Source organism: Balaenoptera acutorostrata, chromosome 1 (genome assembly GCF_949987535.1).
Source record: "Balaenoptera acutorostrata chromosome 1, mBalAcu1.1, whole genome shotgun sequence".
In the NCBI taxonomy this organism is placed as follows: domain Eukaryota; kingdom Metazoa; phylum Chordata; class Mammalia; order Artiodactyla; family Balaenopteridae; genus Balaenoptera; species Balaenoptera acutorostrata.
This window is the reverse complement of record NC_080064.1, coordinates 157,724,364-157,732,590: the sequence shown is the minus strand read 5'-3', so window position 1 is coordinate 157,732,590 and position 8,227 is coordinate 157,724,364. Positions and strand designations below refer to the sequence as shown.

General features: G+C 40.2%; 1 pseudogene; it reads left to right on the top strand.

The window, feature by feature from the left end:
- The first annotated feature begins 6,198 nt into the window (after window positions 1–6,198).
- On the top strand, window positions 6,199–7,158 carry LOC103011268 (annexin A2-like; annotated as a pseudogene).
- Window positions 7,159–8,227: the final 1,069 nt, after the last annotated feature.

Below are 8,227 nucleotides of genomic sequence, written 5' to 3'. Positions count from 1 at the left end.
TTGATATGATTTCAATTTTCTTAACTTTACTGAGGCTTGATTTGTGACCCAAGATGTGATCTATCCTAGAGAGTGTTCCATGCGCATGTGAGAAGAAAGTGTAATCTGCTGTTTTTGGATGGAATCTCCTATAAATATCAATTAAATCTATCTGGTCTATTGTTTCATTTAAAGCTTCTGTTTCCTAATTTATTTTCATTTTGGATGATCTGTCCATTGGTGTAAGTGAGGTGTTAAAGTCCCCCAGTATAACTGTGTTACTGTCGATTTCCTCTTTTATAGCTGTTAGCAGTTGCCTTATGTATTGAGGTGCTCCTATGTTGGGTGCATATATATTTATAATTGTTATATCTTTTTCTTGGATTGATCCCTTGATCATTATGTAGTGTCTTGTCTCTTGTAACATTCTTTATTTTAAAGTCTATTTTATCTGATATGAGTATAGCTACTCCAGCTTTCTTTTGATTTCCATTTGCATGGAATATCTTTTTCCATCCCCTCACTTTCAGTCTGTATGTGTCCCTAGGTCTGAAGTGGGTCTCTTGTAGACAGCCTATAGATGGGTCTTGTTTTTGTATCCATTCAGCGAGCCTGTGTCTTTTGGTTGGAGCCTTTAATCCATTCACATTTAAGTTAATTATCGATATGTATGTTCCTATGACCATTTTCTTAATTGTTTTCGGTTTGTTTTTGAAGGTCCTTTTCTTCTCTTGTGTTTCCCACTTAGAGAAGTTCCTTTAGCATTTGTTGTAGAGCTGGTTTGGTGGTGCTGAATTCTCTTAGCTTTTGCTTGTCTGTAAAGCTTTTGATTTCTCCATCGAATCTGAATGAGATCCTTGCTGGGTAGAGTAATCTTGGTTGTAGGTTCTTCCCTTTCATCACTTTAAATATATCATGCCTCTCCCTTCTGGCTTGTAGAGTTTCTGCTGAGAAATCAGCTGTTGACCTTATGGGAGTTCCCTTGTATGTTATTTGTTGTTTTTCCCTTGCTGCTTTCAATAATTTTTCTTGTCTTTAATTTTTGCCAATTTGATTACTATGTGTCTTGGAGTGTTTCTCCTTTGGTTTATCCTGTATGGAACTCGCTGCGCTTCCTGGACTTGGGTGGGTATTTCCTTTCCTATGTTAGGGAAGTTTCGACTATAATCTCTTCAAATATTTTCTCTGGTCCTTTCTCTCTCTCTCTCCTTCTGGGACCCCTATAATGCGAATGTTGTTGCGTTTAATGTTGTGCCTGAGGTCTCTTAGGATGTCATCATTTCTTTTCATTCTTTTTTCTTTAGTCTGTTCTGCAGCAGTGAATTCCACCATTCTGTCTTCCAGGTCACTTATCCGTTCTTCTGCCTCAGTTATTCTGCTATTGATTCCTTCTAGTGCAGTTTTCATTTCAGTTATTGTATTGTTCATCTCTGTTTGTTTGTTCTTTAATTCTTCTAGGTCTTTGTTAATCATTTCTTGCATCTTCTCGATCTTTGCCTCCATTCTTATTCTGAGGGCCTGGATCATCTTCACTATCATTATTCTGAATTCTTTTTCTGGAAGGTTGCGTATCTCCACTTCATTTAGTTGTTTTTCTGGGGTTTTATCTTGTTCCATCATTTGGTACATAGCTCTCTGCCTTTTCATCTTGTCTGTCTTTCTGTTAATGTGGTTTTTGTTCCACAGGCTGCAGGATTGTAGTTCTTGCTTCTGCTGTCTGCCCTCTGGTGGATGAGGCTCGGGTCATAGTTACTCTTGCTTCTGGTGTCTGACGCCAGTGGGTGTGGTTGGTCCAGTCGCTTGTGTAAGCTTCCTGGTAGGAGGGACTAGTGCCTGTCTCCTGGTGGGTGGAGTTGGATCTTGTCCCTCTGATGGGCAGGGCCGCATCAGGTGGTATGTTTTGGGGTGTCTGTGGGCTTAGTACGCCTTTAGGCAGCCTGTCTGCTGATGGGTGGGTTTGTGTTCCTGTCTTGCTTGTTGTTTGGTGTAAGCGTTTAGCCCTGGTGCCTGCAGGCAGTTGGGTGGAGCTGGGTCTTGGAGTTGAGAAATAGACCTCTGGGATTCCCTGGGGTTGGGAATTCTCTGGCATTCCAATTTCCTGGACTTGGCACTCCCACCCAAGGCTCAGGCCCCACTCCTGTCCTGGGAACCAAAGCCCTGCAAGCCACACATCTTGGCTAAAAAGGGGAAAAAAAGAAAAGAAAAAAGAAGAAAAAAAGGGCAGGATGAAAACAAACAGACAAACAAGCCCCAAGACAAATAGCAAAGCAAAAACAAGCAAACAGCAGCAACAATAATTTAAAACAAACAAGCAAACAAACAAAACCCCAGATAAATGGTAAAAGCAAAACTGAACAAACAAAAACAAAAAAAACCACACATACAAAAAAGAAATATAAACAAAACAGAGAAAACAAAAAACAAGAGAACAACCAGACAAACAAAAGGACCCCAAAATGAAATCAAACAGTTAAAAACAAAACATAAAAAACAAAAGAAAAGCAGAATGCAAACTGAAGGAAACAGGAAAGAAAACAAAACAAACACACAAAAATGATTTTTAAAAAAGGATTAAAAAAGATAACACATAGAAGAAAGGAAAAAAAAGATAAAAACAAAATAGAACAAAGGAAAGAAAAAAAACAAGGAAAAAACACAGAACAACAAATAGGTAACATAGAAATAGAAATATAAAAAAATAAAAAAAATTTAAAAACTAAATAAAAACAAATAATAATTTAAAAAGCAACAGCAGAACAGAACAAAGCATTAAAAAATAGTAAAAATTACATTTTTCTGGTGTTGCAGCTGTCATTGCCCCAACTGTGAGTCACTGCCAACCTCCACCTCCCCAGGAGGCCCTCAAAAACCTCTAGGTAGGTCTCTAGTCCCTCTGTGGGCACTATGGGTGCATCTCAGACTCTGACGTGGCCCAACTTCCACGGGTACTAATCCCCAAAGTCCACAGCTGCTAGAGCTAGACCGGTTTCAGTTGTGGGAACACTCATTGTCCATTCAGATATTCCATAGATGCAGGGTTTACCAAGCTGACTGTGGGGTTTTAAACTGCAGTTTGTGCAGTGACACAGAAAGATTTTCATTCCTCTTCCTTAGTTGCCTTGCCCCTGGGGCTCAGCTGTGTTTTCAGCTCCACCTCTGCATGTGGGTCATCCACAGGAGTCTGCTCCCAAGGCTGCCCTGGAACACTCTGGTCTGCCCCGGTGAGGACAGGGCATGGAGGTTTCATGACTGCCTGAGTCATAGGGGCCCCGGTGGCAGCAGGTATGCAGGAAAGCTGGTGGCCATGGGCGCGAGAGATCCGGCCCTAGTGGAAGACTTCCTTATCGCCTGGCAGCCAGCACAAGAGGGTCAGCCCTGGTGGGGGCTTTTCCTAGCACCTGGCAGCAAGTGCAAGAAGGCCAGCCCTAGTGGGGGCTTTTCCTAGTGCCTGGTGGGGCAGGGGACTGGCATGTGGGGAGAGAGAGGCTGCAATGGTGGCTCCAGCCCCTGCACATCACTCAACAGTGGCACCTTGCTTCTATGGCAGTCTGGGTTTCTTCCACAAGCATTTCCAGTTGTAGATTTCCTCCCTCTTGTCCCCTCAGGCTGTCTCCTCACAACCAACAGCATTTCCACCCTTGGGTTTTCTCTCTAGTCCTCACGTTCAAGCTCTCAGCCCCAGTGTGCACCAGTGGACACATGTCCCAGTCTGGGGCATGCAAGGCTGTGTCACGGACTGTCTGTGTAGGTCTCACTCTGTCCTGTCTGCCACAGACCAGCCATTTCACGCTCCTCTGACAGCCACAGATATTCCCCTTCTGTCCCAACTGATTTCCCCATTGGTGAGGAGGCTTCCCTGAATGAGGGAACCTCTTCTCTGCTTCAGTTCCCCCCCCAGGGGTACAGATCCCATCCCGTTTCATCTCCTCTTCTTTTTCCCTTCTTTCTTTTGTCCTACCCAGTTATGCAGGGATCCTTCTTGTCCTTTCCAGTGTCCAAGGTCTTCTGCTAGTGTTCAGCCATTGTTCTGTGAGAATTGTTCCATCTGCAGATGTATTCTTGATGCATTTGTGGAGAGAGATGAACTCCACATCCTCCTACTCCTCCACCATCTTGGTGAAATCCAGCATAGTACTTTAGTGATTGATCCTCTCACTAAGGAAAACTAAAAATGCTGGACAAAATAATTAAAACCTATTTTTAAATGCATCAGTAGACTGGGAAAAATTACAGGTAAATGCAGAAGCCTTAACATCACATAAAAACCAGAAATATAAGCCTGTACTAATGTCAGCATTTATAATGAGTTTCAATTTTCACAAATCTTGCAAGGCATGGAGGACTTGTTAAAGGTAAAAAGTCTAACAGGAGTCCACACTCCCAGTATAAACCCATAAACCTGGAACCCAAAGGCTACAAGTCATCATAAGGGTGAATTAAAAATAAGTCTGTGCTCTACCCACCTGCCTTAAACCTGGCACTGAATAGAAGGGAGGAAAACATCTCTCTTGAGAATTAGTAACTACCAGCTAGCCCTTGTGCAGATTTGCTGCCCAAAATTCTCACTATCTTGATGGTTCAAAAAACCTAAATCTAAATATTTATTTTTTGTGTGATCCTGAGCTGGCAGAATCCTCAGGTGCCTGGCAGTAGCAAATGGAAAACAGTCCCAAAGGAAAACATTTCAATCTAGGCATCAGAGAATTCTCACAGATATAGGTTTAAGAAACATGAGCTTACCTAAAAAAAATCACAAAACACAAGGAAACAAGACACCATGAGTGAGGTCCCATAAGGGAAAAAGTAGAGGCCATATAGTTGTTCACAAGCTGGGGCAATATTGCCCTCCAGGAGACATTTTTGGTTGTCGCAATTGGGAGGGGAATGTGTGTGCTCTTGGCATCTAGTGTGTAGAGGTCAGGGATGCTGTCAAACATCCTCTAATATGCAGGACAACCTCTTAAAATAAAGACTTATCTGGCTCAAGATGTCAATAGTGCTAATGCTGAGAAACCCTGAGATAGCAGAATCATGCCTTCAAAGTTTCTATTTTGGAATCATCTGAAAAAAACATATATAATAAATATAAACTTAAGGAAAATGAAAGAAGAAATTTAAAATATGCATAAAGAGCAAGGGAATATATTATCAAGCAGATTTGAAGAATGAAATAAAATTTCTAAAAATGAATTAAGTAAAACAATTGAAATAAAAATTTCAGTGGAACAAATATTTTGAAAAATAGCTTGGAATTATCTAGTAAAATTAAAGGTATACATAACCTGTGACCCAAAAATTACACTCCTAGTACATAGTCTTAAGAAATTTATGCACATGTGTTTCAATATACATATACAATGATGTTCATAGCAGCATTGTTGAAAATAGTCTCCACAAAAAGGGGAAAGAACTAATCCAAATATTCATCAAAAATAGAATAAAAAATTATAATATTCTCATGAACTATACTACCTCCCAGCAGGGAAAGTTAGTGAACCACAGGTACAGACATGCATTAATTTTAAAATATTATGTTGAATAAAAGATGCAAGACTCATAATACAGAGTATTACATTAAAACAAACAAAAATTGATATAGCTGGTAAACTATAAAGAAAAGCAAAGAAATGATTACACTAAAGTCACAGTGATGATTTTCTCTGGCAGAAGAAGTGGTGGTTGGGGATCAGAAACAGAGACACAAGGGACTTCTGGACTATTGATAATGTTCCATTTATAGGGTGATTATTTGGTATTTGTTTCATAATTAATTGTTAAGCTATACATTTATATTTTTGCACTTTTTTGAATTGTGCTACATTTTCTCAATTTAAAAAAAGTTTAAAAAATGAAGTGGACAGGTTTAACAGCAGCTTAGACAAAGCTGAAGTGAGAATTACTGTATTGGAAGACAGATCTAAAGAAATTGTCCAGAATGCAGTTCAGAGAGACAAAGAGATAAAAAGTAGGCAAGAAAGATTGCATTGGAATTCTAAAAGACATGAGACAAAAAAGGGGCAGTATTTGAAGGGTTGATGGCTAAAAATTTCTCAGAATTGAAGAATAGATAACTGACAAAATTGGGAAGCCCAGGTAATCACAGACAGTTTAAATAAAAAGTAATCCACACCTATAACACATCATAGTGAAACTTTCAGAATGTCTAAAATTTAGGAAAAAAAAGGTCCACATATGGGAATGCTCATGGTACTTGGCCCAGCTTCTGTCAAAATGTCTACTGCTTATGAAATTCTGTACAAGCCCAGCCTGAAGGGTGATTACACTACACCCTCAAGTACATACAGGTCAGTCAAAGCATACAACTCTGATGCTGAGTAGAATGCTTTGAACATTGAAACAGCCATCAGGACCAAAGGTATAGATGAAGTTATCATCATCAACATCTTGACCAAATGCAGCAATGAACAGAGACAGGATATTGCCTACCAGAGAAGGACCAAAAAGGAACTTGCATCAACACTGAAGTCAGCCTTGTCCAGCCACCTGAAGATGATGATTTGAGGCCCACTGAAAACACATGCTCAGTATTATGCTTCTGAACTGAAAGCCTCCATGTAGGGGCTGGGGTCTGATAAGGACTGCCTCATTGAGACCATTTGCTCAAGGACCAACCAGGAGCTACAGGAAATTAACAGTCTACAAGGAAGTGTATAAGACTGATCTGGAGAAGGACATTGTTTCTGACATATCTGGTGACTTCTGCAAGCGGACGGTTGCCCCTGTAAAGGGTAGAAGAGGAGAGGATGGCTCTATCATTGATTTTGTATTGATTGACCAAGATGCCTTGGATCTCTATTGTACTAAAGAGAAGAGGAGAGGAACTGAGGTTCTCAAATGGATCAGCATCATGATCAAGTGGAGTGTGTGTCACCTCCAGAAAGTATTTGAAAGGTACAAGAATTATGGACATTATAACATGTTAAAGAGCATCAAGAAAGAGGTCAAAGGAGACCATGAAAATGCTTTCCTGAACCTGGCCCAGTGTATTCATAATAAGCCCCTGTGTTTTGCTGTATACGACTCCATGAAAGGCAAGGGGACTCATTATAAGGTGTTGATTAGAATCATGGTCTCCAAATTGCTGTACTACTACATCCAGCAAGACACCAAGAGTGACTACCAGAAAGTGCTCTGTACCTGTGTGGTGGGGACGACTGAAGCCTGAGACAGTGTGAATGTCCAGAAGTGGTGCTCCTATGCTTCCAGCTAACAGTTCTAGAAAATCAGCTTGCTACTAACAGCCTCCTTGTGCCCATTCCCTGTGAGGATGATGTTAGTATTGCTCCCCTTGGCCCCAACCTTATTTTAGTTGCCTAAGCATTGCCTGCCTTTCCTGTCTAGTCTCTCTTTCAGCCAAAGAAATGAATATTCCAAGGGGTGGGAAGTGCAATCTATGATGTGAAGCACTTTGCCTTTTGTGTACCTTGTCATAAATAGATGATAAACTAAATTTTTATTTTAAAAATTAAAAATTAAGAGAAAAGAAAAGATATTAAAAGCAGTCAGAGAGAAAAGATATATAACCTTCAAGTAAATGACAATTACACTGACTCCTATTTTCATCAATAGTGAAAGCTAGAGAACAGTACAACAATATTCTTAATGTGCTAAAGAAAAAGTAAGTCTATTCCTAGAATTATTAAACTTAGTGAAAATAACATCCATGAAAGAAAGAGATCTAAAAACATTAAATAACTCATGGATTAAAGAGTAATTATAATTGAAATTAAAAATATTTAGAAAGGCTTAGAGACAAAACACTACATGTCAAACCCGTGAAATATAATTAAAGTGGTACTTTAGAGAAAAATTATAATCTTAAATGCTTATATTAGAAAATAAAACAGAAGGGGGATCAATATGGTGGAGGAGTAGGTCGTGGAGCTCACGTCCTCTCACAAATACATCTCTGTGTGGAACAGTTCTCATAGAATATCTACTGAACACAGGCAGAAGACCTCAGACTTCTGAAAGGGCAAGAAAGTCTCCATGTAACCAGGTATGACAAAAGAATAAAGAAAAAGAGAGAGAGAGAAAGGAATCGGAATAGGACCTGTGCCTCTGGGAGGGAGCCATGAAAGAAGAAATGTTCCCACACCCTGGAAAGTCCCCTCACTGGCAGGGAGACCAGTCAAGATAGAGGGGGAACTTTGGAGCCTTGGAGGAGAGCATGACAACCGGTTTGTGGAAGGCAAAACAGAGAGACACCTGCACGGATGGTCGATAC